This window comes from Calliopsis andreniformis, unplaced genomic scaffold, assembly GCF_051401765.1.
Source record: "Calliopsis andreniformis isolate RMS-2024a unplaced genomic scaffold, iyCalAndr_principal scaffold0022, whole genome shotgun sequence".
NCBI classification, from domain to species: Eukaryota; Metazoa; Arthropoda; class Insecta; order Hymenoptera; family Andrenidae; genus Calliopsis; species Calliopsis andreniformis.
The window spans coordinates 12,946,858-12,973,076 of NW_027480432.1; the positions used below are offsets into that span (position 1 = coordinate 12,946,858).

At 38.3% G+C, this 26,219-nt stretch overlaps 1 protein-coding gene across 1 annotated transcript in view; it reads left to right on the plus strand.

Annotated features, from left to right (window-relative positions):
* Window positions 1-26,219, plus strand: part of Nachralpha4 (nicotinic acetylcholine receptor alpha4) — a 160,436-nt gene that overhangs the window by 68,128 nt on the left and 66,089 nt on the right. The window lies entirely within an intron of this gene.

Consider the following 26,219-nt stretch of genomic DNA (forward strand, 5'->3'; position numbering starts at 1 on the left):
CAAATTTGCTAGCACTTGCATCACAACGAAGCTCGGTTTTAAGACGAGGATCGAAAATTGCTAAAACTGGTTCAGCTGCTAAACATTTCTTCAAACTTTCGAATGCTTCATTCTCTTCAGGACCAAAACGAAATACTACATCTTTCTCTACCAATTCATATAAAGGTTTTGCGATAATAGAAAAATTTTTAATAATCCTACGAAAATAGCTAGCTAACGAGACGAAACGATTTATTTCTTTCGTATTTCGTGGAGTAGGATAGTTCAAAACCGACTCTATATTTTTTTTACTGGGTCAGATTCCCTTCTCGTCTACCAAAAATCCTAAATATACGATTTTTGTGTTCAAAAAGGAACACTTATCCCACCGAAACTGTAACTTATATAAATTTGCTAATTGGAGAACTTCACGTAAAATTTGTAGATGTTCTTCTATAGTAGAAGTCGCTACTAAAATGTCGTCTATGTATAATAAAATTTTATTTTTCCTAATCAAAGTTTTAAAAATATCACTGATGTACCGTTAGAAAACACGGACTGAATTTGTTAAACCAACTAGCATCCTAGTATATTCTAACTGCCCTAATAAAGGTGTCACGAAAGATGTGTATTAATAGAATGTTCAGCCATTTTTACATGATGAAATCAATTTCGTAGATCTAATTTTGAAAAATACTTTTCATCTCGTAACTCATCAAGCTGATCGTCTATCACGAGTGTAGGAAAATTCTCTCGAAAAGTAATTTTATTTAACTCTCTAAAATCTACGCATAGCTTAATTTCGCCAGTCTTCTGGCGTACTAACACAATCGGACTTGCAAAAGGAGAGTTGCTTGATTGAATTATCCCTTTTTCTAATAAATCATCTAATATTACCCTAAGTTTCTCTTTATCGCCGAACGCTAGTCTTCGCGGCCGAAAACTAATTGGATTTTCCGTCTTAAGTTTTATTTCTATTTCTATTTCAGTAGGCATTTCGAAAACATTATTATCTATGCTGTATTCTTCTCCAACTAATTCTTGGATTTGTTGTGCTATTTCTGGAAAGTCTGGATTAATATTCAACTTATCATTAACAGTATTAGATTCTACATATTCTATCTGCAAAATTTGTTTCTCGAAACTTATATTGGCTAAATCTTGTGAAACTTCTTCGATTTGGAATTTAGAACCCATCGTAATCTTTATGTTTCGATTTAAAATAAAATCGCGACTTAATATTGCTGCATAAGACATTGTCTTATCCGGAACTACTAAAAATTCTATTTTAACATCGACGTCATCCACATTGGCTTGTGTAACAAAGTATGTTTTTACAATCAACGGAGAACCATTTAATCCTTTAAGATTATAATGTTCTGAAGAGGCAATCCTTCATCTGATATCCTGGTATGTTGCAATTGTAACACCGTAGTTCCTTTCGGCGCGGAGCTGAGTTTCCTGGGTAATCAGAATATGCCTGACTCAATGACCTCCTATTGTCTCGCTCTTGTACCTTGACAGATTCTCGCTGCCCTTTAGGATCCAGAAGACTCAACTTTGAAAACGCTTTCAAGATTTGACTTGGGGTTTCAAAACAGTGCATTCGTGCTTGATTCCTTAATTCCGTATTAGGCACACCGTGTATAATGAGGTCGATTAATTCCTCTTCATCTGCACACACATTTTCTGCCAATGTCAATTTCTCATGGTAATAATCCATGAAGGATTCACCTTTCTGCCATGTACGTATCTCTAGTCGTCTCTTTCGTGCTAATTTATTGGATCGATTATCGAATAAACGACATAAGTCTTCAAATATTTCTGCAACCGAAAGGGTGATGTTGCTGGACTTCGCGGGGAACTAATTCAATCCTTTTCCACGTAGACGTTGATGGATAATCAATTTCATTGAATTCTCATCCAATCCATATGTTTGTTTTAATAATTCGGCCTGTAACTTCCAGTGAAAAAAATCCTCCCCTTCGCCAGCAAACTCGTTTAACATATCTACGATGGTTCTAATGTTGACACCTAATACAGATGAATCATTCGCATCGGACCTTGGTAACGAAGCAACCTCGCGTTCGCGATACGCTAGTCTTAATTCTCCCTCTAAAAGTTCTTTTTCCCGCTGTAATAATTCAAATTCTCGTTTACTGCCAACTTGTTTCTCTCCAACTAGTGATCTCACTGTTTCATTTCCCACCGGCGTCTCATCTTCATTCGCCTCATCCTGCTGATTTAGTTCGTCCACCAACTGAGCAATATTTTCCTCGACTTCCGGGTCAGTAGACATCAACCGAGCAATTAATTCGCTTTTGCTTCCATTAATTGCGAGTTTCCTTGTGCGTAATAGCGCTTTTAATTCAACGATGGTGGAATCGTGCATGGTGCGTTTACCTCCGCCTGCCATTATCTAAGTTAAACTAGCACAAAACTTCACAAATGAGTCTTAGTACAACTGTTCTGTCCACCGTCCACAGTCTTGTTTTAACCATTATTCAATCACCAACACCCTTCCTGACAAAGTTCCATAAGACGCCACAATTCTGAAAGCTGTAGAATGGGTTGCAGTGACACAAAACAGTTAAACAAGTGATAATATAATATATTTTTGTATTTCCAATGTCGTGGACCAGCTAAGACTGAACCTCTCGCTCGAACGTGTCGCCCCGGAAAACCCACTCTCTTCAGTCAATGTATACAAAACGCAGCTCCTCGGAGCTTCGCCCGATCAGCCGTCATCACATGTTTCGTTATTCGTTGACGCTTACAGAACACACATGAAAAAAACAACAACAATGTGAATACAGTAATGTTGCGGACAAGAGCCGTTTCGTCTACACGGACGAGAGCTGTGGTTTATCCCCACTACCTCGTTTGATACGTGCCGCCGAGAAACCAATTCTTGGAACCATCGCGTTCGAGCTCAACGCCCGAGAACAAGGACGTCATAAAAAACAACGATAGCATTAGGGATTTAAATAGGAAAAATTGAAGTTTCTTATTCGCAAACGGATTTTCACGCAAGTAACACCAATCGATTCCTTGTGCTCTCCCGATTAAACTGATGTCAAACACGACATGATTCCGATTATTTTTAACAAAGATACATAAAACCTGGTTTGTAGAACGAAAGGTCATGCTCATCGCGTTATGTAAACAGACCCGGGCGCGACTCTCGTCCGTGAGTGGTAGTCGATTTTAAACACGACCATTCCCAAGCGCTGCTCTCGTCCGTGAATGGTAGTCGATTCTAAGGCACGACTAGACCCGAGCGCAACTCTCGTCCGTAAGTGGTAGTCGATTCGACGAGCGCGGCTCTCGTCGTAGGGATATCTCCCTGTTATTCCCTCATATTTTTGTGTTTAATTATTTAATGACTGAAATTATTAAGAAAATGAAAGCGTAACGCAAAAAGTATATAAGTTCCGTTTTAAATGTTAAGAAATTTTTATTTTTTTATTTTCAATATCTTCTTTCCGACATCGATTAAATATAATATACATAAATTCTGTTTATGTCATTTTTAGCTCGTAAAGAACTGATAGAAAAGTAACTTTGACGATTCTCCGTAACCGTCGCAGGGTTCCAACCTTTATTATTTAAATATCTTTATTATAAATAATAGGAATCATGTCGTATTTGATATCATTTTTATCGGGAGAGCACAAGGAATCGATTGGTAGTACTTGCGTGAAAATCTGTTTGCAAATAAAGAACTTCAATTTTTCCTATTAAATCCCTAATGCTATCCTTGTCTTTTCTGACGTCATTGATTTCGGTCATCGAGCTCGAGCATAGACGACAAGCGAGACCCTTTTTTTTGCTTCTCCGGTTGTGTACCAATTATCTCGGCGACCGAGAGCAAAGGAAGCCGAATCGACTCTACCAGTCGCGGACGATAGTCGCGACCAGACCCGAGAGCGGCTCTCGTCGGCAACATTACTGTACACTGATCAAAAAATCCCAGAAAGTAATAAAAAATATGTTTGCTTGAAAAGTGTATGTGAAATTAGGGAAAGTTGTTAGAAATGTGTATAGCGTGTCACTTAACAGGCGACTGCAAATTCAGTAAATACGGGACAGACCGTTACAGGGATACGCGAAATATGTTGAGAAATCAAAGCAAAAGGCGGTACAACGAGAAATTTTGAAATCCATAACACTCCAAAGGCTCACAAATCGCGAGTTACCAAAATACAAGATTAAAGTAAAGAGTCACATTCAAAGATGAAACATACATAATTTATTACACATTATGTGTTTACTGTATTTTTAACCATAGGGGAGGAAAAAAAAGAAAAAAGGGAAAGATATTAGAAAGCTTTTTTCCTTTTCTCTTCTCTTTTCCTTTTTTTAGGCGTGTAGTACAGGGGGGAAGCGGATGATTGTACATACGTATAAAAATAAACCGAAAACAAAGAATACAATTGCTTTTATAAGGTACCTACTTCTTAAGAAAATTTAATTGAAAAATTCGTCTAATATATGTGTACTGACTATCTCTTCCTACTATAGCCTGTACAATTCTCATTCTTGAAGCTTTCGGCTGTAAGCCGTGTCTTGTGAGAAGAAATTTCCAGCCATTTCGCTAACATTGCAGCTGGCTTCTTCAGGGGGTCGAAAGACACACTGAAGCAGTCTGATATGCACCCTGTATAAAGAATGGTTTTAATTATTAATTATAAGAAATACGCATTGGCAGGAGATATACCACAAAATTTCTAGATTTATCCCTCAAAATTTCATACAACCCTCTGAGGATCACACCGCAGAATCTTTTAATTGTAAGTTGGAAAGTAAAAATATTTTGATAATCGAAAAGATCGTGCATGGTTCGTGTCGCTTGCCTACGACTTGGACAACGTTTCAGTTTCAAGAGCGAGAGAGTAACGTTCACTTTACATTCGCCTTCTCTTTTGACTTTCCGAAGCTGTTTTATCGATAACCCAGCAAAAGGCCATACTGAGGCATGGGTTTACGACCTAACACTTTTCGTTGTTATATGAGAAGGTTTTGACCTGGAAAAATGTTCATTTGAAAGAAAAGTTCAATATAGCGCGATCTGATCATGATTTCATTCAGAAAACTCTCTAAACTGTAAAAAAATGCTTGAATTCTATGGCTGTAAATGATCGATTTTTGTTCTACTCGTACCATTAAATATCAACCGAATCTCGTTAAATCATGACCAGACTGTGCTGCATTAAATTTTTTCCTTTCGAATGAATCCTTTCTAATATAGGGATGGAAAGAAACCCATGTTTTTGCCTAATTTTGTTGGTAATATTCTAAACCCATGTTTTTGCCTAATTTTGTCAGTAATGTCATCTCTCTGCCATATCTGTTCCTACTCCCTTAAGAGGCTAGAGTAGTGACATGACTTTTTGAGATTACTTAGTCAGTATCTGCTGTTACAGTTTTTGTTACAGCATTAGCGATCAATGGTTACAGCATTGATTAAGTATATGAATAGACCTAACATTAACGACGAGATTTAGGATACATCTATCATCTTATGGATCTTTGTGTCACATATTCTGAAATACCGATTTCGCGAGAAACCATTAGCTTTTTTGCGGCCTTTGCATTTAGGAACGGTGACTTTAGAAATTACATACATTCCTACCATGTCCCTGCCACTAAAGTCAGTAAAGGTAAAGTTAATAAATAAGTTCGCATTCGACTCCTAATTGAGGAAACAATTTAACCTCACATTATTGCTGAAATATGTCGTTGTGTAGTTACCTTTATAAAGAAAAAATTGTTTGAGATTCATCGTTCTATTTCATAGTTTATTTTTACAGAATTATTGAGTCAACAATCGGTTATTTTTTTTAATTTGAGCATGTAGCATGTAGAATATATATATGATCGTAAGGAAGAAGTTAAAGGGTATTTAGGTGTATATGTATATAAATATGTAAATTATATACAATAAAAATACGATGGCATTGTTTTTACGGCTTATGTTACATTACTACAAGCATACCCCTCCATTCTGTCTCTGTACGCTATATCTTCTACACTTTCTTCCAAGATTGACGTCATATAAAGCCAAGCGCTATCAGCTATCTATAGCCTATAGGATACGATTATTCGGTCGGCAGTTCAAATCCCAATGTGGCATTTCTACCCTTCTTCAATTATTCCTAAATTGTGTTCTGTAAATTCTTGTTAGAATTAAATTTTGAAAATTATTTATTCACAAAGTATCTTCAAAATTCAATTATCTAATAATAATTCAATTTACATTTTAATTATTTCGAAACTAATGTTATTGGTTACCGTAACATGTTAATTTTCTGTTTTTTTTTTTTTTTTTTTTTTTTTTATTATTATTATTATTATTATTACAATTAAATAAACTTTGGTTTTTATTGATGTATATAGTGGACTGTGTTGTTCCTTTATTAATGTATAATAACAACAATAACAACAGTAACTGCAGTAACAGCAATAATAACGATAACAACGATAACAATAACAGTAATAATAATAATAATAATAATAATAATAATAATAATGGTAATGATGATAATAAAGTATAATTATAGGCAACTGAAGCATATATAAATAGTGGGAGTGGAAAAAGTCAATTTCCTTATTTGCTGTTAGATTTTTCCACAAATAACATTAATCAATCTCTTGTGTTCTCCCAATGAAAATGATACAGAATAGTATGAAAGTAACACAGAATACTATCATTTTCAATAATATCATAGTATCTTCACTTTAATTTACATAACTCTTATTTCAAACATTAGATTATGTACTTACTGCATTTACTAAAATATTAATTATGCACTTATGATTGTAGATTAAAAAAATGACCTATAATTACTGATTTATTTCAATAATGGTTAATCGATGAGTGGTTACAATTACCATGATTACTTCAATACTCGATCACAGAGATAATCATAACATAATTAGATACAGCTGAACTCTGGTTGTGAATTCAGGTTGAGTGAATTTCTGTCTTTGAAGAATGTCAGCTGATCAAATTAACTCGATGCTGGTTGAGAGAAAACTCCTAACTTGATCGTTTCTTCCTCTCAGATGAAGAAAGGTGGTTTAGACCGAAGTCTTGACCGGAATCTTCACCGGAGACCTGACCAGACATCTGACTGGAATTCTGATCGGAATTCTGACCGGTTATAACCCCTCACGAATTCCAGTTGACCAAGAATCCTAACCATTTCTGTTGGTCAGGATATACGGTTAAGACGAAACCTGTAATCGCTCAAACAATACAGAGGTTCTCAATAACTCCGAGAGCAACCCGTCATGTCATTTTGGTCGGCTCTCTGACTTGACCGTGACCGTAACCGCAATCCTTTCGGTCTCGAGTCTCTCTATTGTACCTCAACAGCACGGTTAATAATCGAAAATAGTTTGTCCAGTAGAAAAATACATATAAAAAATTTTACAAAGTTTCGTTACGCATACGTGTTTCCATCGTTCGAGATCAGATAGCGATGTACATACATGCTATCTTATTATCTTATTATCTCATTATCTTATTTAGAAAAACTCTAAAATGCAAAGCATTGTTGTGACACAACCCAGTCGATATAGATTTCAAAACAGGTCCATTATTGGGCACATAACATTTAATTAAATTCGTGGAATCCCACGAGAATTTGAGAATCGTGGAGTCTCAAGTACATGCCAGATTGAATGCTAAAAAATGGCGTGTGTATGGTTGTCTGTGGTATAAGCCCCCAAGCTTACTATAATCCTTAGTAATGCCCATACAAATTTTTTAAAAAAACTATGAATCATTATTATATAGTTAGGAGTTTAAAAAATAATTGTAATTACAAGAGAAAAGTGAACCTAATCGGAGGGTTTGTATCTACTCTCAAAAAGTTCATGGCGTGACTGTATCATAGTTGGATACTTCACCGCTAAGTCATATACTTTTTATTGGGTGTATATTGTTTATTCAGTCCCTATGCTGTTTGATTAAATTCCGTATTCCTTATTATATAAATTCCCGACTTAATTCTTAAGTGTTGGAACTTGAGTAGGATCTGAATAATCATAAGATTCGAATAGTCTTCCATTATTTCATATATTTTCTTTTCGACAAAAAGGATAAGTTTCTAGTACTTTTGCTATTCATATTACATAATTATAATTTTGATTTAAAATGTATATTTATTTTTATTGTTACTTATATTATTATTATTATTTATAATAAACTGACAATTTTATATTTTAATCAAAACAAGGTAGAAAGATATTTGTAACGTTTTAATTAAATAATATAGACAAATTTTTGTCTATGTCTATGTTTGCCTTTGTCATTTGTCTATGTTAATGAATACAACAATAAAAAGTTTGCCGATTGCGGCAGTTTTCAATACGATAAAAACATCAACTGTATTATTAATAAAAACGTAAACGTAAAAAGTAATTCATAAATTAATAATTTTATAAATGTTCCTTATTCTACCCAGAAGTTAAAGAGCGAAATTAAGTAATAATTAAGAAAAAAAATATAAATACTGCTTCAGGATTTGAACTCTCGACCGAGTAACCATACCCCATAGCTGAACGTGCTTGATTTTCAGTACTGCGAAATATTGGCGGAAAGCAGTAGCGCATACGAATAGACTGGAGGGGTGATCTAGCAACGTTATTGCTCTGATACCATCCGCGCCGGGCGACCAATTTCATTATTAAACAAACAATAATCGAAAAGCGATTTTTTTCTATTCATCTTCCCTACGTCTGTTTGGGCTTTTTTCAAATATTTCTTGATAATATATCCTAATTTTTCGTTACTATGTTTGTTAATTCGAATTCTATAAATGTTGAAAATCATTAATCAATATAAATACTCATATTGTATTTGATTATTTACTATCAGAAAATGAACTACTTATATTTTTGTTCTACTTGCATGTGAGTCATTTCATAGGAAGTGGACCACTTTTTGGAGCACCATTTCGAATTTTGTTCAAATTTGAATATGTGTAGTCTTTAGTGATATTTGAACATATGTCGAAGGATTTTTAAAAATTTTGAAAATTGTTGATTTTATAACTACTTAAACTGTAGTACTAACATTTTTTCAAAAAATCATAACTCTTACATACGGAAAAATACGGTACTGATATTACAAAAATTAAATCATTTTCTGACGGGGCTTCTTCGCAATACAAAAATAAATATAATTTACTTAATTTCAGTTTTCATTTCAAAGATTTTGGAATTCATGCAGAGTGGCACTTTTTTGCAATTTCACAAGGCGAAAATGCATGTGCTAGTGTTAGCGAGTCTTTGAAACGCCTTGCAGCTCGAACTAGTTTACAAAGACCACTACAAAATCAGGTCATAACACTACAGAATTATTTGATTAGCGACTGCTAACGAATAGCATTATATTCTGAACATTTTTTAGAATTTTTAAACCCGTGCCCGGTACTAAAAAATCACATTTATTTAAAACAATGACAGAAAAAGTGTTTACGATAAACTTTTTCTAAATTGAAACAATTCTTTTTTAGTACTCTTATGTGTTCATTATAACTACTCAAAAGTATATTCTTATGCGTATAGTGGTTGAAGAGTTTTAATGTTTCTGACAAAAAATAGTACAGTAAAAGTTGAATAACTGTCTGAATCTATCTATGGCGTAACTGCCTGGTAGCCATCCCCACCACTGAGGAGGAACCCCCCTCGAGATGCCCCAAAATTCGACAGCGAAGTAGGGACCGAGCAAGGTAAACATATCCGAGGTCGTGTATCAATGAGACAATACTAATGCAAAACCAAAAGTTTTATATATTTTTTTCTTTCTTTAACAAAACGTTTATTAACGTATTTGTGAGGTATTTTTGATTAGAACGAGATCAAACACGATATAATTTGGATAATATTTACTTATTATATTTACTTATTTAGTAGTTGAAAAGAAGAGTTATGATCACTCATTTGTTACGTACGGAGAATATTTTCCGTCTACTCTCCCAAATATTCAAGTCTCTGCCTGTTAAGAGAAAACGCCCTAGCACTCTCGTTTTTTTTCCGTTATCTTAATGTAAGCGCGACTCCGAGCAGCTGGGTACCAACCACGACGCTGTACCAACCGTGAGAAATTTCCTTATATGGAAATTTCTAACGAACCCCCACTCATTTTTCGGCCTATATAAACTCAGAGATTTTAGCCCTAACGGGTTCAGAACAGTACCGTCACGTTGATAGTCAAGTTCGTCAGAGTTGGTTGCTATCCAGTTAGATCGGGCTAAAGTTCCCTTTCGAGTCTACAGTTAACCTCATAGAATCCGCGAGTCGGCATAAATTCTATCTGGCAATTCCTACGACCACTCTGTAAGTCTCCGCATCGCCAGTGCGTTAACACCGTGCATTAAAATCATACACTTTACGCGACAACACTACACTGTACACTTGTACGTAAAGACTGATTTAGAATATATTCAAGTATTCATTGTAATTTTGCGTAGATTGCTTACAAACCTATAACTACCTTAAGCGATCCCATTCGAAGTTGACAGATCCACCACGATACAGCTTAACCGCTCAAGTTGTATCAATTAATAATTTAAAAAGTTACGAGGCTCACTAACATCTCCTGCGGCTCACTGATCTTACATCAGTTTCGTCCGCTTACCCTTACTTCCAAAGAAACTGCATTCAACCTAGTGGCTCCTCGATTTATTCGAGTTCGTCCACGAAAGCTAACCTATCCTGTAGCTAACTGATTTTTACATCAGTTTCGTCTACTTCCTACAGCTACCTGATACCAGGTTCGTCTGTACATTATCCAACTTCCTTACAGCACCCTGATTTCGCATCAGGCTCGTCTGTTCGAATTCGCCAACCTCCTTAACAGCACCTCAATTTAATTTGAGTTCGTCTGTAAAACTGATCCTAGTGACTCCCTGATTTCGCATCAGGTACGTTCACAAACTCACTCTCCTGCGGCTCACTGATCATCGATCAGTTTCGTCCGCAAGCACACCTATCCTCAGAGGCTACCTGATTTTACATCAGGTCCGTCCTCGTCTACAATAATCCTAACGGCTCACTGATCTCGCATCAGTTTCGTCCGTGTACCAATCAACACATCAACCACTATATTCTTTGGAATTATACCTATCTTCGACGGTCTCTCGCGCTGCTCGCCTCCCGTCTCGTAACACATTAAATACGCAAATATGATACAAATTGTTTCGTGTTTGGTCTTGTTTTCATCAGAAGAACCTCAAAAATATGACTGTAAAAATTTTATTAAAAAATTGTGAAAATTAAAGAAATTTTATCATTGCATTAGCATTATGTTAATGTTTCCTTTATGTCACGTTCGCTATCTATCCTCTTTCTCTTTTACTCACTGTCCTTTTCCATGTTCAAAACACTCCAAAAGGGAGCTCAGGCTGCTACCGGTCCAAATTTTAGGCAGTTATCCAACTTTTATTGTAATTTGAATTTCTATCACTCATAGCACTGTTATATTATTTTAGGCTGAATCGATAATGTTGGATCTGACACAAAAATAATAGCGGGGCTTGCGTACCCTCGGGGCATGTTACATAAAAATACGTCGCATGATAGATCTATCCTATACTTCGTTGATACTAACATCATTGACTGAGTATACAAATAGACTTTATATCTTATTGGGTTTGCTGTCCACAGTCAAACTGTAATATCGACTTAGAAATTGGAAGGTAGTTTTAACATCCTTTGCGCATGAACAGTCAGTTGAAGAAGTAATTATTGAAGTAGTTTAGTTAGGAAAGGAACTGTAGTGTTCGTAAATACGGATGACTTGTTTCTGGCGGGGATCGAAGAAATAATCAGTCGTTAGGTTTTGGTAGGAGAATTGAGCTACTCGAAATTTCACGGTACGGCTCGACTTAACCTTGTTTTTCATAAAATGTACGATTCAGACAGTATGGTACGAATGATTGAAAATGATCCAAATTATGTTGCGTTTGCTATCATTTTTGTCGGGTGAATGTATATAAGGGGTTTGTCAATCATACTTATCACTAATTATGCGGAGAATGAGCTATTTCACCGAATCGTGTGAAATTGGAATATGTTGTAAAACTCAACTCAATATTCTAAATATCTTTCGTATACGTGTAACCGCTGCTCGACCTTAACTTCTCAAGAATTAGCAACAAACGTTACTTTCATTTGTAAGTAAGATTTGTTGCACATATTTCGGAAACTAAAGCTTAGCGGTGGTAACACGTATAGAAAAAAGTTACTCGAAATTGTGTCTCCAACAACATATTTCAAAGTTATTGAAATCGGCGGGGTGGTCTCGTTCTTGCATAATTACCGGACATTTAATAAAAATTAGCTATTGACAATAAGCAGTATTCAATAAGTAGTGAATATTTACTCTAATGATCCCAGGCTCGAGAATGCTTCGGGATTCCTTGCTCGTCGATGTCGAGCAGCAGGCGGGTTCAGAGTTTAAAGCCTCGCAGGCAAAGACTTTGTCAAAAAATATCAACTTTGTTATTATGTGTTGTATCCTGACGGGAGTAACAGAGATGAATTCCCCTTGTTCTTCCGCTTAAAATGATACCAAACGTTATGTGAATCGGATCATTTTTGACGAAGTTAGTTTAAAGTTTTGCAAATCTTTTTTCCATATGATATCTTCACAAATGATTCAAATTGAATCGTATTTCATATTATATTCTTCGAAGAAGCGTAAAGAATCGATTGGTGGTACTTGCCTCAATATATGCAGAATAAGAAGTGTAGAATTGACTATTAAGGCCTAGTGCTATCTTTGTCTTAGGGGTACTCCTTTTATTGCACATAAAAAGTCTTCATCAGGTCAAGGAACTGCATTCAAAATTAGTATCCATGCTCATCTAGCTATTCCGAGCTGGTCATGTGCTTTTTATTTGTAAATATTGCAACAGTTAAAGAAAAATTTGTAAGTGTATAAAATAATATGTATCACTCATGGCTTCGCCATGGCGAGTGTACAGAAATGTGATCACTTATGAAAACAGCATGATAGCAATATTAATCCTTCCAACACAACAGCGGGACGGTATCAGAAGGGTTAACTTAAGTTCGCACATATTACATATTACTTATTTTGGAATAGAGTAGTTTATACTTGTCCATCTTTTTCCTTTAATATCCCATTTGCATCCGTACAGTGAAAATTAGACTTTCTTATCTAGGATCAGAGCGTAAAAAGGAAAGATGGACTGATTAGCGTAACCATCCTCCTCTCCAATGAAATCGCTGTGACGTTAATAAAAAACTTGCCTCAATCTCCGCTAGAGGCTGCTTACGCAGAATGTGTACCCATCTATAAATGCGAAACATACAAAGAAGCATTTACTTTTTGCTAAGTTACGTCGAAGCAGTTGTAGTTGATATTACGAGCCGAGGTGGGCTTGTTCACTCTAATATTAATTTATTTATTATGCTTATAAAAATAGAAACATATATTCGAAATCATCTTAATGACGTAAACATATATAATTTCGTCATTGAAGATTTGATACATAATGGGGGAAAATGATCTTACCCATGTAATGTATTGTGATACCAGTGCAATGCACCAGTGCACGCCACAAAGCTGAACCTTTCTTGGGGCAGGAGCGACCTTTAGTGCGCACTATCAGGAGTATAATACGAAACTAACATCTATTTTTACGTGCAAAAGTCAAGCGTCAACGGATATCTCGGCAGCAGCAATGAAGTCATTGGCAGGAGAGAATTGGCTGTCTAGAAACGGAGCCAGCAGAGAATATCCCTGCCAGCAGAGAGCCTTCCCCATTCCGTGGCCAGATCCTTTAGGAACAATATTCGTATTCATTAGCAATACGGTGTCGGACCGCTTGCCTTCTCTAAACACTCGCTCTTCTTCCAAACAGTCACACAACATTCGATAACTGGGAGGCCCAACGTAGCCAACAGTCATCGGTCGTCAACGGGACTGTTTGGTCTCGTGCTCCCTTATTTAACCACACGCAGGCTAAGTCCCTATCATAAATCCATCAAAGACTAGCCATCATTCGGCCATCCTTCTCAAATTCTCTCTTAAAAATACGTTAATGCTAACACGGCTAATCTGACATGCTTCACGCTTTCAGGAAGCAGCCCTTTAAACAATTACAACAGTTAGCAATCACCAATAACAGATAATATCATTTGATACAGCTGAACAGCGCCACACATGAAAATAATGACATATTTCTTTTTCTTTTATCACTGAACAAACATTTTTATTTCCCAAAAGAGAAATGCATTACATATCGCTAACACGGCTCATCTACATTTTCTTTTTCACTATCATCAGCATCATTCTCGTCACCATCATTCTCATCACCCATTCACTATTCCATAAGCGCAGTCGATCTTCAGGAACAGTTTGCGGTTTTCCAGACTTACCGACAACTACATATCGGTCATTTTTTAAGATTTTAGAACTAATATAGGGACCAAAATATTTTGGATCCAATTTCGCTCGACGTGTAACAGCCGGTTTGAACAATACTGTTTAACAATACTGATCCTTTTCTTTAAAAGAAACATTGCTTCTTCGTTTTTTATTAAACGTCTCAGTTTACTTTTCCGCATTTTGCATCAATCGTTCATAAGTAATTTTCCTATCTTTTATTACATCTACTTCATTACAATTGTTTGGAAGCTCATTTTCAAGCTAATACGCACACCCTGCACTACGTTCAACACCGAACAATAAACGGGTCGGTGAGAATCCCGTAGAAGCTTGTTTCGTAGTATTTAATGTTTCTTCGATTTTGTATAATTTGCTCGGCCATTCTGCTGATTTTAATGTATGGACTGTTAATAGATTAGTTACAGTACCAACGTAACGTTCGGCTTGCCCGTTCGCTCGCGGGGCACCTGTAGCTATAAAATGTACAATTACATTTTCTTTCTTGAAAAATTGCTGCAACGGTTTGTACGTGAAATTAGTTCCCTGATCCAAAACTATCGTGCGCGGTCTATCAAAAAGCAATAAGCGTTCTTTAAAAATCTGTAACGTTTTTTCACCAGTTAAAGAAGTAAGAGGTACGAGTTGTACATATTTAGTGAATGTATCTATTATTAATAAAACATATTGATAACCATTCTTTGTTTTCGTAAATGGACCGACACAGTCGCAATGAATTGTGCCAAATGGGATTGGTCTTTTGTCAATTGAATGCAGTAAGCCTTGTTTATCTCCAGTATGGCGTTTCGCAACATTACAAGTGAGGCAATGCTGTATATACTTTTTAATAAAAGCTCTCAATCTTGGAAACCAGTATTTTCTAATCATGCGGTCAAATACTTTATCTACTTCTACATGACAGTTTCAATACAAAATCACTAGTTACGGAATCGTTACGAGCAATTTTTTCAATTAACAATTTGCTGTTTTCATCATTTCTTTGCGCTACTGCTAATCATGATCCTTCACAAATAACATTCACACGACAAGGCGACTCCTTACGAGGATTGCAACTCAAATAGTGAGCGTACTCAATGCATTTTCCTTTACGATATTCAATATTATAATTAAAATCTTATAAGTAAATCCACCATCGAGCTATTCGCGGTAGCAAATCTTTCTTTGTGTTCGTGGCCTTTAATGCGTTACAATCAGTTATTAATTTGAACTCAATACCAAGGAGATACACACGAAAGTATTTAAATGCATTTACTCCAGCTAAAGTTTCCAACTCGTATGAATGGTAACGAGATTCTTCTGTCGTCGTCCGTCGACTAAAATAAGCAATTACCCGTAATTCACTATTATGTTTTTGAAACAAGACAGCTCCGTAGCCTATTGCACTCACATTGATGTGTAATTTGATTTCTTTAGTAGGATTGAACGTTGCAAGACATGGTTCAGAAGTGAGTTTGTCAATAACATATTTTTGTGCTGCTTCCCGTTCGCTACCCCAGTGCCACGGTTCATTTTGTTTCGTCAGTTTTGTAATACACGCGGTTCGAATAACAAATTCAGGTACAAATTTACGGAAATATCCCGCTAACCCCATAAATTGCCATACTTGCTTGACATTTGCAGGTACTGGAGATTCAACTAATCTCCACTAATTTTCTTTACCTGGTTTAATTCGATCTATCGAAACTATCCTTCCCAAATATTCAATTTCAGTTTGAAGGAATTTACATTTCTTCATGTTCAAAGAAAACTCGGCTATATCTAAGGGGTGCAGAACTTTATCTAATTTTTGCAGACCCTGAGCCGCCTGTTGAAATTAATTCTACCATAGTTAAAGACAGGATCAAAATGTCATCCAGATAAACTAACGCAGTGTGATCTTTAAGATTTCTGAGAACACTATTTATCGACCGCTGAAATACGGCTGGAGCGTTAGCTAAACCAAATGGCATTCGCAGATACTCAAAGTGACCGTCGGGCGTAACAAAAGCGGTATTCAAAGTTTCTTCAATGACCATGTGGTGAAATCCAGGCGCCGTGTCAAGAATCGTATAATATTTATTATTTCCTAACCGACCCAGCTGATCGTCGATTAGTGGTAGTATCGATCTTTGACAGTAATACAATTCAAAGCACGATAATCAATGCACCATTCCATATCCTCACCATTTTTCTTTTTAACTAATATCGTAGGGTTCGCGAATGGGGAAACGCTTTCACATATTATACCACTTTGTACTAATTGCTCTACTATACTGCGTACCTTTTCACCTACGGTAAACGATAATGTATAGGGGTAATAATTAATCACTTTGTCCTTTTTAAGAGTAATTTTTAATTTGGCAGTTGTTACCTGTCGTCGAACGATATTATCGGTAGGGATCATATATTGATACCGTTGAAGTATTGCGTTGAGTCGGCTTTCCGTTGATTTATCAAGATGCGTAACCATAACAACAGTGGGCTGCATATTCGGTATTGATGTTTCTATTGGCTTCAGTGAATAACATACAAGTTCAGAAGTTCCATCCTCCTCCGTCAACATCTGCAAGCCTTCTTGAGCCAGGACGTTTTTTCCAATTATTACGTCGTATGGAATGTGAGAATCTGATATAATAAATAAATCCATCTCCAGAGTTATATTTTCGGTGAGCACTGTTACAGTGGTGATTCCATAAGCCACAATCACCGCATCTCGAATTCCCCGTACGTTCGTTTTACAGCCTGCGCGTTTTGCAACAGTTTTTCTAATAAGCGAACAATAGGCGTCAATTGATGTGGTATCGAAACATACGCATTAACCTCGGGTTTCCTATGTTGTGTCTTATACGTTTTCGAATGACGCTCAGTAGAAGGTTGATTCGCATTATATCGTTGAGCTCGTTGTTTAATCCAGTGGGTAGCCTCTTCATATCCTTCTTTTGTGCAATATGCATAATGTTGCGACGGTAGGTCTGCCGGCGACGGCCCACTGTCGCTCGAGGAACTCCACGGGGCATTTGATTTTTATATACACTTTATTTACACTTTATTTACACTTGGATATATAGTTGTTTGGCCGATAGTTTCGCGTACATCTAGTTCGTTCGCGATCGCGGTCTCAACTGACAGCTTGACAGCTGTCACTCTAATCGATCTCTTTCGATTTTCGATTCTTCTTCTCGCGAGCACCAGTTGGCCGTGGCTGTGTACCAGGTGCTCGCAACAGATACAATTACTTGCACGCCCGGTTGACGATTCTGAGGTACTCGCCACAATCTCTGGTTGTTTAGGACAATCACCTTGCAGGTGATGCGGCGAATCGCAGGTGAAACATTGTCTACTTGGACGAGAACTGTGAGGCCGTTTTCGAAAATTTTTGGGATGATCTTCCTCCCTTCAGTCTTTACGTCGCTTGACATAAAGAGCTATTCCTGCCATTAAATCGGCAGTAGTTGTGTAGTGCCCATTCGTCAGTGATTGACAAGTGGAAGCGTCCATGACACTAGCGATATTAAAACGCACTAGTTCCAACGCAGTAAACGTAACTTTCGTTTGTAAAGAATATTTTAATTTGGTGCCAGCATATTGGGCATAACTCACAGCCTCATCACTTGTATAAAGTACTGCGGGCCGTAGTAATTGACTAAGACGATCTTCTGTAGTGAAGACAGAACACAGATCTTGTCGGAAGTTTGCCATCATTCGGTCATCCTTCTTAAATTCTCTCTTAAAAATACGTTGACGCTAACATATATACACCTGATAAATGAAGAGTAGGCACTTACTGCAATTATGCTAAACGTGTTCCTGTGTAACTTAAAATGGCTGTCAAAATGTTTGTCGCAGATACTTCAATGCTCTGTATCTTTGCCCAATATATCCGGTTTTTTGTATATCTCTGTTCATTTTATGTAACGTGTAGTATTGATGATGCTATTGGAAAAAGCTCTAAGAGGCTCTATTCAAGTCCTCTGAACTTCAGTCTTCAATCACTTCTTGTTTAACTTTTCTTAAGAAAAGATAAATTTCATATCTACTTTCACAATTCAGTATGACCTACGTGATCCACTGCAGTTTTTAAGTGACCAAACCTGATTTCTTGTTGTTCTCTACTCTTCTCTGATATTTTTCAATATTTCCTACTGACACACTTCACTTACCATGTGTCACCAAGTCGACATTTTAAAAATCTTCCAATGATTGGACTGATTGAAAGTTAAATATGGCGACTACTGATATTCACCGACATGGGATATTTTTAGTAGTGCTCACTGACAAGTTGCAAAAACATGTGTTTATTGTAGACTAGCGCCACATACCGATACGGGGAGAATTAAATGCGCTGCTGCTGGTTAACTAAACACGCTGAAAACGTGCGCTTCAGCCTTGCGCGATCTCTAAAATACCTTGTAACGCGAACTACAGCGCGAATAACGAGTACCTTGCCCGCGACCACGTATCGCGGGACATTCTGCGTGTAAGAATTGTGTCACCATCCTCTGTAAGTTACTCATCAAAATATACCATTTTATTTTATCCGAAAAACGGAGTATTAACTGGCGTTCTCGCCATAAAGAACCTAAAATCTCCTAATTGTTCCTTACTTTCTGCCTGAGAAATTAATTATTAATTATGTTTTAATTATTATGCAACGCTTACAATGCGATAACTTATAAAAATAAAAAATAGAGAAACGAAAAATATTAGTAAAGGAAAAAGGAAAATCGAGAAATTTTATAGCACATAATTTATTAAATAAAAATATTTCTTAAAAAACATTTTTAAATGTCAATTATTCACTAATGTAATGATTCTACTAAATTTATAGAACATAACTAAATGCGTAAAAGCAAAGTTAACCTAGTGCATTGGATTTTCATTCATTTACATTTATACCGTGGTAAATCATATGTATTAGATACAACATGTGTATGCACATCAAGTATTTGAAATGCTCTATTAGTGGTATTTACATATGTATGTATATGATACTACCTGGATACTACACTCCCATGCAAGCTTTTACCATTTCACTACACAGATCACAGGAGTAGGGATGGAGTTTCTCCACCTTTCCTTCTTACACCGTGGCTATAATATGTATTTTGCTTCTTCACGGAAACTCTCCTGAAATCGGGCGAAAGGGTCATTTTTTTATGACTTTCAACTCAAGTCACTGGGAACTCAGGTCAAACCTCTTGAGTGACCCACACAAAGGGTTCTAAATACGTTAGTTCTAAAGAGAAAGATAGAATTGTTGGAGGCCGACGTTTTAATAAGGGCGAACACGGATATAGACTATCACATTGTTTATAAAGATAGAAACTATAATATGTGAATAAGAAATACAATCATCGAAGCACGTGGTGACATCTACTATAACAGATGAAGCTTAACGGAAGCGAGTCCGCAATAAAAGGTAATAAGCGTCAGTGGCGCCGTGCTGTAGCGTGACCGCGACGCACAACGGCATGAACGCGTTACATTCAAACGCTAACACTCCCCCTCGTTGTGCATGGAGTGTTCCATTCCAAGTGAAGTTAAAAATTTAAGATGCTTAGGTCTCGATAAGCCTTTGGTGAGGATATCCGCAGCCATCTCATCAGTAGGTATGTAATACATCTGGATTAGGTGATCCCTCACTGCATCACACACGAAGTGATGCCTGACATCTATATGCTTCGTTCGATTGTGAAATATAGGATTTGAAGAAAGTTTATGAGCACCCATGTTGTCACAGAACATCCTGACGTTGGCCAAATCTTCGAAGCCGAGTTCCTGAAGAAAACGTCCGAAGTGTATAGCCTCTTTCACTGCTTCTGTAACGCTCATATACTCCGCCTCTGTGGATGAAAGCGCGACCGTGTGCTGCTTCCGTGACTCCCAAGATATGGCGCCGCCTGATAACACGAAGGCAAAGCCGATGTAGGATCTTCTGTCTTCCGGGCAGTTGCCCCAGTCGGCGTCAACGAATCCTTTAAGGGGATCGTTTATTGATCGATATCTGATGCCCAAACTCGATGTTCCTCGTAAATAACGAAGCACACGTTTCGCTGCTACCCAATGTTCATTTTCTGGGCAATCATTGAAACGGCTGAGCCAGCTAACAGCGTGTGCTATGTCCGGCAGAGTAGCCGAAGCCAAGTACATGAGAGAGCCAACAAGTTCACGGTACGGAAAATCCACGATTTCCGGACTGGTATCGCCAGACGATTCGTGCGGTAACGACTTCTTACCCACGGCCATTGGTGTAGCTATCGGCTTACAGTCGCTCATACGGAATCGATTAAGAATTTCTCTTACGTACCCATTCTGATGAATGGTATATCCGTCTTCACGTTTGATGAATTCCAGCCCAAGGCAGCAGTTTACGTCGCCGAGATCCTTGATCTCGAAATGTTTTGCTAATCTCATCTTAAGCCATTCAATATTGGGTAAGTTCCTTGAGACCACTAATATGTCGTCAACATACACTGCAATTATTACTAAATCTCCCCCTCGATGTAGGAAATACACACGTAGGTCGCTGTTAGAGCGCATGGTTCCGAGGTTCCGCAACTCTTGATCCAGTCTCTCGTGCCATTGACGACCAGCCTAGCGAAGCCCATATAATGCTTTATTCAGATGACAAACTTTATCACCTTTCAATAGTTCGTCCAGCATCTTCCTTGCCTTATTTACAATGGATAGGTCTCTTCTTTCAATTTGAATAATATAATTTAGAATTTTATCTGTTAGTTTCGGTACTTCCATAAATATGTTCTCTTTCAAAGATCCTTTCTGGTACGCTGCTGTCACGTCGAGTTGGTGAATCAGCATGTTGCGCTGCGATGCGAGTGCAACTATCGTACGAATCAAATTGAGGCGGGCCACCAGGGAGAATGTTCCATTAAAATCAACCCCCGGACGCTAGGAGAAGCCTTTGGCGACGATTCTTGCCTTTCTCTTCTCCAGCATTCCATTTGGCGCGAACTTGTTTCGTAGAACTATTCTACTACCGACGACTCTTTGATCGGCAGATCGCTCAACGAGCTTCCAGGTGTCATACTTGATGATACTCTTGAGTTCCGTGGCTATGGCCTCAAACCATTCATCTGCATTTGTGCCCGAAGTAGCCTGTTGAAGAGATACTTCGCCCAATGAGGAATACTCCGGTTCTGCCATACCCGCTCCGATTTCATTTTACAGCTTTCGTGGCCGACCTCTTTTCCCGGTTTTCTTCTTACGGGGTCTTCCCGGGCCCCTTTTAGGCATCACAGGAGTTTCGTTGATCGGCTCGTGATTCATCTTCCGTCTCGAAATGGTCTTCGGCCGCTTCCTCCGTTACGCACTGTAAGTCCTTTGATGCGTCCGTTTGCCACATCTCGACTTCTAGTTCCATCCATCTAGTTCAATGGAATCTGCTGGTTTATTTAAAGGTTTGTGTTTTGAAACCGTCTGGGATTCTAGGAACTTGATGTCCCTACTGACTTCAACTTTCCTTTCATTCAAGAGCCATACGCGATAACCTTTCGATAATTCAGAGTATCCAAGCAATATGCCATCTTTGGATCTCTTGTCGAATTTTCCTTTGTTTGGTGATCTATCCAGGACTAGGACTCTGCTCCCGAACTCGCTCAGGTGACTAATATCTGACTTGCGTTTGTGCCAGACCTCGAATGGCGTCTTTCCGTCGAGGGATTTTGATGGACATCGATTCCGTAGGTAATTGGCTGCCGCTACGGCTTCAGCCCAAAAAGACTGCGGTAGACCAGACTGGATAAGTAAGCACCTAGCTGTCTCCACTAACGTCCGGTTCCGCCGTTCTGTTCCGGGTTATAGGCCACGCTTAACCTCCGTTGGATACGGTGCTTCTCAAGGTATTCGTCGAACGGCTTGTTGAGATACTCGGTACCATTATCAGATTGCAGAAACTTTATTCTGGTATCTTGCTGGTTTTCCATCAATGCCTTGACCCTCTGAAACTCGACAAAAACATCATTCTTCCTCTTGACGAAACGTACCTCGCACCATCTGGATTTATCGTCTATAAACGTGACGATATATTTTGCTCTGCCGCAGGATTCGGATCGCATTAGTCCACAAACGTCCGTGTGCACCACTTGCAGCACTTCTGTACTCCGGCTCGATCGTCGTGGAAATGGGTCCTCGTTATCATTGCACGGGGACAGATGTCGCATTCTATGTCGCAATCGCTGGGTTGTCCGATATTCAATCCCGAATACGTGCCGTTTCGCACAGCTGCAGCAAGGTCGTCCCTGACATTTAAATGCCCCAGCCGGCGATACCAAAGACGCAGCAGATTCTTCCCTGCTTCGCTGGATACGAAACCGGCCGTGTTTGTTTCGCCTATGTTTCCCATTCGAAGGCAGTACAGGTCATTTTCGTGATCGGCTGTCAATAACGTGTCACCGTCGCTGTTCATTATTTTTGCGGTATTTTTCTCAAATAAAACGCGATATCCATTATCTGTTATTTTTCCCACCGAAAGTAAATTCATACGCAGATCAGGGACAAATAACGCATTATTCAGGTCAATATTTTTGATCTGATCCTTTTTACGTATCTGAAGAGATACCTTGCCGCGTGCCTCGATCTTCGTTGATGAGTGGTTCGCCAAGTTCAATCTTCCGATGTCGCCTTCGTTGAATTCCGAGAAGTCATCCCGATTCCCGCAGAGATGTGACGAACATCCGCTATCGAGACACCACTGGTCGTTCCGACTTTCTGAATTTGCCTGAATTCAGAGCAAACATACCTGATTCAACCTGACCATGGAATAAGTAGTGTTCGGATTTGTTTGCTCCTTGTTGGGATTTACTGTCTCTTTGTCGACACTCTGACGATTTGTGACCGATTTTGTGCCATCGATAACATTTCATTGGTTTTCGATTGGTTTGCTGTTTGTCCGACTTCTCATACTGAGTTTTACTACTGTTTTTCGCCGAATTTCGATTTTTGTAATTGTTAAATTTTTCCGCAACCATTGCGTTTGAGCCATCGCAACGTATGTCGCTTCTTCGTGCATCGTACACTTTGATAATTTTAACTCGTAATACTTCGAGGGTTGGTAATTCATTGCGGAATTCAATTGCGCAACGAAAATTTTCGAAATTCGCCGGTAGGCTGTATAACACTAGAATCGCTAGCAAATCAGCATTGATGTCGACGCTCATTTCGCTTAATTTGTCCACTGCAACGAAAAATTTTCGCAAATGTCGCGTACATCGTCACAGTCGCGCATTCGCTGTAGCACGAGTTGCTTTAGCAACGTGGCCTTTCGCGCTGGGCCACGTGACTGATAAATATCTTGTAATTTCATCCACACCTCACATGATGTTTCGCGTCCCTCAACTTGCTTCAGTTCTGATGCGCTGATTGACAAAATAATATCCGACTTCGCCTTTGAGTCGCCGAGAATCCAGGCGTCGATCGCGACTTGTTAATGGGTGTCGGCCGCAACAAGCGCTGGTTTCGTCTTGTTTCCGTTCACATAATCCCAAGCATCCGTTTTGATGAGTACTGCTTCCATCTGCATCTTCCAGGTGTCATAGTTTTCCCTGGTTAGTGTGTCAATTCTAACAACACCGGCTGTAGTCATCGTTCCGCACTCTACTGAATATGACAAAACGATCGAAGGCGTGCAGATAACCTCATTTCTCGCGACGGGGATTAAGTAACGGGTTAGTTAATTGTCTCAATCGTCACTGGGCCCATAACCTGTTGGAGGCCGACGTTTTAATAAGGGCGAACACGGATATAGACCATCACATTGTTTATTAAGATAGAAACTATAATATGTGAATAAGAGATACAATCATCGAAACACATGGTGACATCGACTATAACAGACGAAGCTTAACGGAAGCGAGTCCGCAATAAAAGGTAATAAGCGTCAGTGGCGCCGTGCTGTAGCGTGGCCGCGACGCACAACGGCATGAATGCGTTACATTCAAACGCTAACAAGAACCTTAAGGGCCTAGGATCAGATATGTCAGGGCGGTGACATTACCGACAAAATTAGGCAAAAACAGAGGTTTACGCGCTGACGCTTTACGTCCTTATATTGAAAGATTTTGAGATGGAAAAGGACTCATTCGATAGAGGAAGGTTCAATCTAGCCCGCGCTGGTCATTATTTAATCAGGTTCCGCTGATGTTCAGTAATATGAGTGTTCAAAGTAAAGCAAAAATCGACAAATTCACAGCCATGAAATCTAAGCATTTTTAGCTAATTTAGAGATTGTTCTGAGCGAAATCATGACCAGCACGGGCTAGATTGATCCTTCCTCTATCGAATGAGCCCTTTTCCAGCTCAAAACCTTCCAATATAAGGACGTAAAGCGTCAGCGCGATTTGGCAGTGCTTTTTGCCAGGTTAGAGATAAAACAGAGTAAAAAACTGACAAGTTTAGTTCCGCTTGAACACACCAGGCAGCGCCTAATCAGGAGGCCCGTGCTGCCCTGAGTTGGCACGCGAGTTTCGAGAATTTGATGCACTACTACACATGCAACTATACGAGCTGCGTGTTTCGTTCATGTCCCACAAGAAGTCCCATGAAAAGTCATTCCGAGTGACATTGTAAGGTTCGAACAGAAAGTGAGCTCGGCGGTTCGGACTGCTTCGGACGGCTTCGGAAAGATTCGGAAAGAAGCTTGCAACGCTTCGGCAAGCGCAACACGGCACAAGCAGCCTTTTTGAGATTATAGATATTTTCACGTTTCGACTCGAAGGAGATTATTCGGTGAGATCTTCAAAAATTTTTATGAAATTTTCAGGGATGAGATTAAAGATCAAACGATGACATTCTCTGTGTATTTTGTATGAAAAATTAAATTAAAACAAGTTTATGTACAAGCTGATACAATCGAGAAAGAGCGATTCTACATGCAATAATAAACTAAAAATAAAGAATATAAATTGTTTATAATATTTATATGTTCTTAGATCTGGGTTAGGTCTGGGTTAGGTCTGGATATATACAAAATAAAAGGAGACATTGCTAAAAATACATTAATTTAATATGTTTACTTTTTAATTATAATAATTTATAATTAAATTTTCCCCCCCGTTCCCGCCTCTTCCCCCCAGGCCAGGATCGCAGTTGCTGCCGCGACCCCGACTGCGGCTTCTCCCATACTTCCACTTGCGGATTTTCTTTTTAAAGTCCCAAAATTATAATATGAAAAATAGACACATGTTATTCACGAAATTTACTTCGTTCTTGAACAAAAAATGAATAGATAAATTACTGAGCGCTTTAGCATAAGATCGCCTATGATGTACGTACGTTTTGTCGTCATGCCTCCTCTAAAGCTGGCGCCGGTGTCGGTGAATAACATGTGTCTATTTTTCATATTACAGTTCTGGGATTTTAAAAAGAAAGTCCGTAAATGGAAGTACGGGAGAAGACTGGGAACCTTGTCTGTTCGTTGCAATCCATAAGCGAACTCAAAACACTTACTATGAAATAGAAAGGGTTAATATGTCCACCTTCGTGTAAATTGTTTGTTCACTTTACACATCCATGCATCATACGAGGATATCGTTGAATAACACTAAACCTGCCTACATTTTACAATAACTTTGAAATATGTTGTTGGAGACACAATGTCGAGTAACTTTTTCCTGTACGTGTTACCACCGCTCAGCTTTAGTTTCCGAAATATGTGCAACGAATCTTACTTACAAATGAAAGTAACGTTTGTTGCTAATTCTTGAGAAGCTAAGGTCGTGCGACGGTTACATGTATACGAAAGATATTTAGAATATTGAGTTGAGTTTTACAACATATTCCAATTTCACACGATTCG